Source organism: Gallinula chloropus (genome assembly GCF_964237585.1).
Source record: "Gallinula chloropus genome assembly, chromosome: 17".
NCBI lineage: Eukaryota > Metazoa > Chordata > Aves > Gruiformes > Rallidae > Gallinula > Gallinula chloropus.
The window spans coordinates 14,619,254-14,627,704 of NC_140102.1; positions in this window are offsets into that span (position 1 = coordinate 14,619,254).

Genomic DNA, 8,451 nt, shown 5'->3' on the forward strand with positions numbered 1-8,451 from the left:
CACCTGGGGCAGAACAGCAGGACCCTGCCCAGGGTCTGGCTCCGTGTCTGAGACGAGCAGGGAACCGTGCGGCCCCACAGCAGCCATCAGTGAGAACACAAGTGGACCTGCTTCCCCCCTCAGCTGGGGTTTGCTCAGAGAAGGAAGTCTAACCTGGGAATTCATGTCTGATGGCCTGGATCAGCGGTGTCTCTCACTAAAACACCCACCTGAGGCATGAGCTAGGGATGCCAACAGCCCTGCCCAAAGGGTTCTTACTGCTGCGTGGGGACAGCAGCCTGGTGAGGCAGAGATGAGGCAGAGCCTTTTCTTGCTTTGCTCTTCCCTAACCCCTCAGGTCCAAGGACCAGCTGTGTGCTGAGGGGATCCTCCTCATTTGTGGGGTGAGTTTCCAGACCTCAAGCAGTGAGGTGGCTGGATGAATCCTCTCCAGCCTCCTCCCAAACCCCAGGCTGTGCTGTGGCACGGGTGTGCCCCGGGACACACATTTCTATTCACAGTCTAGAGACCTAGGAAGGTGCCAACCCTTTAGGAGCCTGTGCTGCACCTGCAGTGGGTGACACAAAGCTCAGGAGCTCACCCAGTAAATTCCTGCTGGGATCCCACTCAAGCCAGACGCCCGTGCTGTGGCTGGGCTGGTTTTATGCTGTGGGCTTTTGTTATCGGCGTGAAGCATCAGGTCTGGGAGGCAGGAATGCAGGGGGATAGATGAACTATAATTGAGGAGGCAGGATGATTTGAGTTCATCTTTTCCAGGCTGATGTTTAGAGCAATGTCTGCACATTCAGGAGCTTCTTTGCTCAGCAGTTGCCTTGAGCACAGTGGCAGGATGGTCTCTCTTCCTGAAGACAGGCATCTCTTTGCAGTTCTTCATCTCCCAGGTAGGACAGCAGCCATCTGGTCTTGTGTCTCCTTTCCTAAAGGTGAAACACTTTGAAGAGACCAAAAGGAAGACGGAACGTTTCCACAAGCATTTAAAGCAGCAGTTTCTGAAGAAGCAGGAGAGGAAGGTGGCACGGCAGAGGAAGGCATCCCAAAGGTTTGAGAAGTCCCTGCAGGTGCTGAGCCGCAGAAGTGGGAAGCCATCTGTCCCTCCTGCAAGTGAAGGGACACCCTCAGAACGTGCAGCTGCTGAAGGTGGAGAAAGGACCAAGAGGAGCCTCTACCGAGCTCCTCCCGTGGGCTCCCCCAGCGCGCCGGGGCTGCCAGCACCCTCCACTTCCCAGTGTCTCCTTCCAGAAAGCTGACACTCTGTGTGTTACCAGCAATAAACCAGCAGCATCCCTCACTCTGTCTCACATTCCTGCCTGTTTACCTTTTAAATCAATGGGTTGGGCATGGGGCAGGGAGCAGCGTGGCAGCGCAGGAGGAAAACCCCTTCAAGGGACTGGTTTGCTTCCAGGCGACAGAGCAGGGATGTGAAAGGTAAAGAGGGGTTTTTTTCCTTGGCTTGTGCATTTAAAGATGATTCAAGCAACATGTTTCACAGCCAGCTGGCTCCCCAGAGATGTTATCCGAGGTTTAGGGAGGGTACATGAGCCCATTGGTGGGATCTGTGTCACAAGAAGCTGAGGAGAAAATAAAAAGCAAGGGATGGAGAGGCACTGAAGGAATGGGCAAGTGTCAGCAGCACATGGAGAAGGTGGCTGTCAGCAAGTGGAACTGGCAGCTTTCCTCTTCCCCCAAACCAGAGACCTTCAGAGGAACCACTGAGTGCCCTTGGTTGGGTGGGATGCAGCTCACCACCCGTGTGTGGAGCTGGAGAGGTGCAGATCATCCTGCCCAGCTTCTGTGCTGTGAGCTGTACCTCAGCTGCCCGGGACAAATGCTCATCCAACTTGTCTTTAGAGCCTCTCAGTAAAGGAGGTGCTGCAGCCCCCCGAGGTGGCAGGGCTTTCCAGCCAGTGCAGCAGTGCTGGGGGTGGGTTTTTTATCTTTCCCAGTGGTCTGGAGGGAGGAATTGGATGCTGGAAGATTGCTGTCAGGTCCTCAGTAGTTTTTTTAATTCACTGGATTAAAAAGTGCTCAAGATGTTCCAGCTGTGCCCCCTCGGTTGGGGATTGGAAAGGGAATTTTCCTGGCTAACATGGAATCACAGAATCCCAGGGGTTGGGAGGGACCTCCAGAGCTCATCAGGTCCAACCCTCTGCCAAAGCAGGGTCCCTAGGACAGGGCACACAGGTCAGTGTGCATGCCCTGCATGCCATCCTCTCCATGACCCTCCCTTGGCCTCACTCACGCCCATCCTGCCTCCACCACGCTGCCACCCGGACCCTGCACCAGGCCTTAGTGATGTCATCCAGCTGGAACAGGAAGTCATCAGCAGAGTCAACTGCCTGGCAGCCCCACACCTGCAGCTTCTGCCAGCAATGTTTGTCCAGGAGAAGGTGGATCTGTTGTTTACCAGGATGGCTGTTGGACAGGACAGATGGGAAACGTTGTCAGTCGTGCTGGCACCAGTGACAGGCTGGTGGCCACCTACATGAGTTGGCTTGAGTAGCACTGAAAGGGATGTGGTGAGGTGAGAAGCAGGGAAATGCCAGCAGGTGAATAATGCCACAAATTTTTAGAGAGAAGCCTGGAGAGGTCACCCAGGGGTGAGCTATGCAGCTCACCCCTGGGGTTTTCCTTCTGGGAAGATGCTGGGAGAGAAGGACCGGTTTGAAACTGAGTGAGAGCTGCTGGATTTGGTCCAGACAGTTGCATGTTACCATGCAACACTTCAGCTATTGTTTGAATACTGCCTGAAGCTCTTGTTGACTGTGAAATAAGCCAGCCAGCCAGGTGCACACCGGGCCCCTCCAGCCTGGGCTGCAGCAGCCCTGCCCTCCCTGGCCTCCACAGCTCTTGTGTCAGGAGAAGAGCGAGTGATTGCTCCTTCACTGCCTCCCAGTGTGGTGATTTCAGAGTCCTGGGCTTTCTCCCCTCTCCATTGACCTCCTCTCCAGCTCCAGCTCAGCTCTGCCGTGCTGTCAGCCCAGGATCAGTTCAACCACGTTGCTATGGTAACAGCTGCATCCATCCATCTCCCAAACGGCACCCACCCTGTGCATGGGGGTCCCTGGGTGGTGCCTGGCACCCTGTGGGGAGGGGACATCCCTCCCCTCTTGCTGTGGGAGCAGAAAGGCAGCGGGGGGGGAGGGGGGGGGGCTCTGTCCAGCAGCGCTGTTCTGTGCAGAACAGGCCTGGGCTCAGCCCCTCTTGGCCTCTCCCCGGGCTCCCCAGGCCTTGGGCAGCCTGGCTGGTCTGTGCTGTCCCTGATCCTGAGCACCCCACAGCAGGGGGTTGGCTCTTGCCTTGCCACCTCTGCTGTGGGGTGACACCTGGCCCCATTTGCCCTCACCTCCTCACCTCACAGCCTTGGAACCAGGGCAGCTGTGGGAGCTGGAGGCTGAGGTGGGCTGCAGGTGCTGGCTGGTTCCTGGGCCTGGCTCTGGTCTGGGCCAGGACCTCCTGGTCCCTGCTCCAAGCAGGGAGGCACCAGCTGACATGACATTTGCCTGAGAGGTTGCTACTTGCTGCAGACACAGCAGGCAGATGCTGACCAAACCCACCCAAACCACCCCTGAGCTCAGTGCCCCCCCCCCACCAGAGATCCTCCTCTCCAAGAGCTGCCCGCAGCTGACTGCAGAGGGTGCTGCTGGCTGGGCTGCTGTCCCTCCGCACCCATCCAGCTCCCAGCCTGCAGCTCCCGGCCTGCTGGCTTTGCTCAGCACCTTCAGCTCGCCCCTGCCACCCCCTGTCAAAGTCAGAGTTCGCATTAACCCCTCCCAGTAACTCCCCCAGCTCCGCGGGTGGGCACCAACTGGTCTCTCTGGTGGGTAGAGCCGAAGTGGAGGCAGGGGGTGGGTTGATCCGGAGGGCAGCCCCAACCCTGAGGGGTAACCTCCTGCCTTCCAGGCTTCCACTAAGAGGGAGAGGACCCTTCCCCTTGGCACAGAGGGGTGAGGGCTGGAAGGAATGCTGAGTGTGTCACACAGGCCCCGAGTCCTGGAGCTCAGGGGGGTAGCACCACCTGCCCACACCTTCCCCAGGGGAGCAGCTGAAGCCAGAGCTGAAGGGCAGATGCTATCCAGGAGCAGCCCAGGACATATAACAGGGCACATATAACCCACATTTCCCCTCCCTGCAGCTCTGACCTGAGCTCAGATCACAGAATCACAGACTCACAGAGCTGTGGGGGTTGGAAGGGACCTCCAGAGCTCGAGTCCAACCCCCTGCCAAAGCAGGGTCCCTGGGACAGGGCACACGGGTCGGTGTCCAGATGGGGCTGGAATCTCTCCAGAGAAGGAGATTCCACACCCCCTGGGCAGCCTGTCCCAGGGCTCCCTCACCCTCACCGGGAAGAAGTTCTTCCCCAGATTGGTGTGGAACTCCCTGTGCTCCAGCTTGAGCCCATCGCCCCTTGTCCTGTCCCCACAGACACTGAGAAGAGGCTGCCCATGTCCCCCTGTGTCCCACCCTTCAGATATTGATAACCAGTGATCAGATCCCCTCTCAGGCTTCTTCTCTCCAGGCTGAACAGCCCCAGCTCACTCAGCCTTTCCTCACAGGGGAGATGCTCCAGGACCTTCGTCATCTCCGTAGCCTCCTCTGGACTCTCTCCAGGAGATCCCTGTCTGTTTTTTCCTGGGGAGCCCAGAACTGGACACAACACTCCAGGCAGAGATCTGGGCCCTTTCCTCAACTAAGAAGCTCCAAGGAGAGGAGGGGCCAATACATCCCCGGGGTGTGCACAGGCAGAGTGTCAGTGATGCCCTAGGGCTGTGCCACCACAGGCAGGTGCCTCCAGCTCAGCCCTGTGCTGGCAAGACCAGGTATAGACAGTGCAACAGACAGGAGGGGCAGCTGGATTCAGCCTCAGCACAGGGCAGCTCTGCCCCTGTTTCGCTGATCCCTCGCCTGCCCACACGCTCAGGCCAGGACAGCAGACATACCAATCCCCAGTGCAGGTTCTCTCAGTCACAGGAGCTTGTGCTGACCTGGAAACCCCCCGAGATGGATGTGCAGCTGGAAAGAAAGAGCAGCTCCCACGTGCCTCTCCTGAGAGCAGCACCGCAGCTTCACTGGGCTGGTTCTATGTGTGTGCTGCATCCACAGCAGCTGGCAGGAAACAGCCACAGAAACAAGGCATTGGAGGCTGCTGCTGTCTGCATGGGTGCCCAGCAGCAGACACTGCTGCCCCTTTGAGATGCCTCCTGCACTGGAGCTGTTCCCTTGCCTGCCCAGGAGGCAAACGGGCCACAGTCTCTTGTTCTGCACGTAGCAGCACAGGGCCTGTCCCAGGACTGGTGTCCTGTCCTCTCCCCGAGAGGCAGAGCTGGCAGGACCCTGCCCTGAGGCAGCTGCTGGCTGTGTGGGACTGGGCAGTGTTGGAGCTGCCCAGGCAGATCATCTCCCTTCCCAAAGGAGAGATGCTGAAGGGCCCAATGCTCTGCAGCAGAGAGGCTGGAAAGCAGCGTGACCCCTGCGAACCCCCCTGGGGCTGGTGAGAAGGTGTGGAGCAGTCAGCAGACCCTGGGGTACACACCCATGGCCAGTGCCAACCATGGGTCTGTGGGGTCAGCCTGGCTCTGGAGAGCTGTGGGCGAAGTGTGGAGCTGCAGGGGCCAGCGATGTCTCTCTGCCCGCTCCTGCAGGTCCTCCCGTCCTCTGGACAGGAAATCACCACCCCTCACCACCTGCTTTTTGCTTAAATCCCTCCCTGCAGCTGAGCCAGCCTTGCTGTGCCATGAGCAGCTCCATCCCTTCATCCCAGTGATGCCCCACCATGTGACAAGCCTCGTGCCCTGCGCACAACCAAGGACCAGAGTGGTCCTGGGGCCAGTTTGCCACAGCAGGAGCAGGAACTGCTCCCTGGGTGCTACCTGGGAGGCCCTGCAATGCTTCAGCCAGCCTGCATTCCACCCTAAGCCAGCAGCTGAGGCAACCAGGGGACACAGGTGGCCCTGTACGTAGCCAGAGTGACGCTCTGCTCCCTCAGCCAGGGAACAAGCACTGAGAAAAGGCCCAGTGTTATTTTTAATACTGTTCCCAGAGCCCCACTCGAGCCTTTCTAACAGGCTCTGGGGCCAGGGGAGGTTGGGGCTCCTTCCAACCAGCTCACACTGCGGGTGAGGAACACACCATCCACTGACAGCAAGACATGTTGCCTTCAGTGGAAGCCATCCAGAGGGATCTTGACAGGCTGGAAAGGTGGGTCTGGGTGAACCTGGTGAGGTTCAACACTGCCAAGTGTCAGGTGTTACACTTGGGCCAGAAGAATCCCAGACATGGATACAGCCTGGGAGAAGAGCTGCTGGGGAGCAGCCCTGCTGAGCAGGACCTGGGTGTCATGGGGGATGAGAAACTTAACATGAGCCAGCAGTGGGTCCTGCAGCTGGGAAGGACGATGGGATCCTGGGCTCCATCAGCAGAGGGGTGGCCAGTGGGACAGGGAGGGGATTGTCCCTCTCTGCTCTGCCCTGGGGAGGCCCCAGCTGGAGTCCTGTGTCCAGAGCTGGGGCCCAACACAAGGAAGATGTGGGACTGTTGGAGAGGGGTCAGAGGAGCCATGGAGATGATCAGAGGGCTGGAGCAGCTCCCCTACGGAGAGAGGCTGGGGGAGCTGGGCTGGTTCAGCCTGGAGAAGAGAAGGCTGTGGGGGGACCTCATTGCAGCCTCCCAGTCCCTGAAGGGAGCAGAGGAACAGGAGGGGAATCAGCTTGTTCAAAGGGTAGATAATGGCAGGACAAGGGGGATGGAGTGAAGTTAAAGGAAGGAAGGGTTAGATTAGATATTAGGGGGAAGTTTTTTCCAGAGAGAGTGGTGAGGGGCTGGAACAGGCTGCCCAGAGAGGGGGTGGGTGCCCCATCCCTGGGGGTGTCCAAGGCCAGGTTGGCTGGGGCCCTGGGCAACCTTGTGTAGCTCCAGGCTGGAGGTTGGTGTCCCTGCCTGTGGCAGGGGGGTTGGAGCTCTGTGACCCTTGGGGTCCCTTCCAACCCAGCCCAGTCTGGGATTCTGTGATTCAGTGTGTGCCTTCAGAGCTCCTGGTGAGCAGAGGAGCAGCACAAGAGTCTTCCCACCACATCAGCAAACCAGGCTCTGCCCACCCAGCGGCTGCGCTCCGGCTGCAGGCAGAGCCAGGGCTGTCCCCACAGTGACTGCACCGGGGCACTGCAAGCCATCCTGGCATGCTTCTGCTCTTTCACCACCATTTCACAACCAGTTGTAACTGCTGTAATCCATCCCCCTCCCTGCTGTCCCCTCACTTGTCCCACGCACAGGTGGGTGGCACCAAGGATCAGGGGAATGACACAGCAAACCCAAGCTGGGGTGGGTCACGGCGTCCCAAGCCTGCCTGCTCCCAGGGGCTGAGCTTTGCTTCCCTGGGATGCAGTGTCTGGAGAGGAGGGGAGGCCTTGGATGCTCATCTGTTCACTCACAGAGCCTTTGGGGCTGAACACAACTGGGCTCAAACAGGAGAAGTGAACCTGGGCTGGACCCACGTGTAGGGGCTCAGGTCTCCTTCTCCTGCTCGGACATCTCCTGCATCGCTCCCCTGCCCACAGAATTTGGATTCTTGGGCACCTCTGGCCCAAGGCAATGACAGATGCTGGTGGGTTTGGACCCAGAGTTGTTTCAGGATGGATGTGAGGTTTTTCTACATCCTGGGTGAGGTGGGATTGACGCAGGTTTGGTGACATTTCATCCAGCTCCCAAATGGATGCGGTTTCCTTACTGGCAGAAGAGCTGCTGCTGGCCTGGGGCAGGGTGTGAAGCTGCAGGACAAGTCAGGCTGCTCTGGGTGTGCAGCATCACCCTATCTCAGCCTGGAGACTGGGCCCTTTCCTCAACTAAGAGGCTCCAAGGGGAGCTGCAGTAACCCAAGGGGGGAGCTGCAGTGACCCACAGTTCTTCCCTACCTGAGAGGAGGTTTGGATGTGACCCACTGCTCCACCCTTCCTGTCCTCACTCCACAAATGTCCCAAGGACCCTTCTGTACCTTTGGGCAGGGCAAGAGCACAGGGGCCTCCAGTGATGGTCACTAGGCAGCTGACCCCATCTCCAGTCACAGCTGCAAGGAAGCCCAAGTCTGCAAGAGCAGTGACCTGTTTTGAATGAAGCAATCCCAGTGCTCGGGCTTTCGAAAGAGAAAGACATCCTTTCCAAGACAGATTTAATTGCCAAAATGTCTGCAGGGCAAGTGGCAGCCTTTCACTGGGTGAGGGTTCACCCCCCAAGTCCCTGACAGGCAAAGCTGCAGCTCTCCATGTCTCCAGGGCTGCTTGTCTGGGCTGTGCTGCCTGCACAGGGTACACCCAGCCGAGGGGACATCACCACCGGTACCTTACAGCCCCCTGCACGTACATCACGTGTCTCCTGCTCACACCGCAGCCAGGAAACGATGGATCTTCTGGTTCTGGATCTCCTGTGATCAGAAGATCCCACCTGCCAAATCAGAGCGTGAGA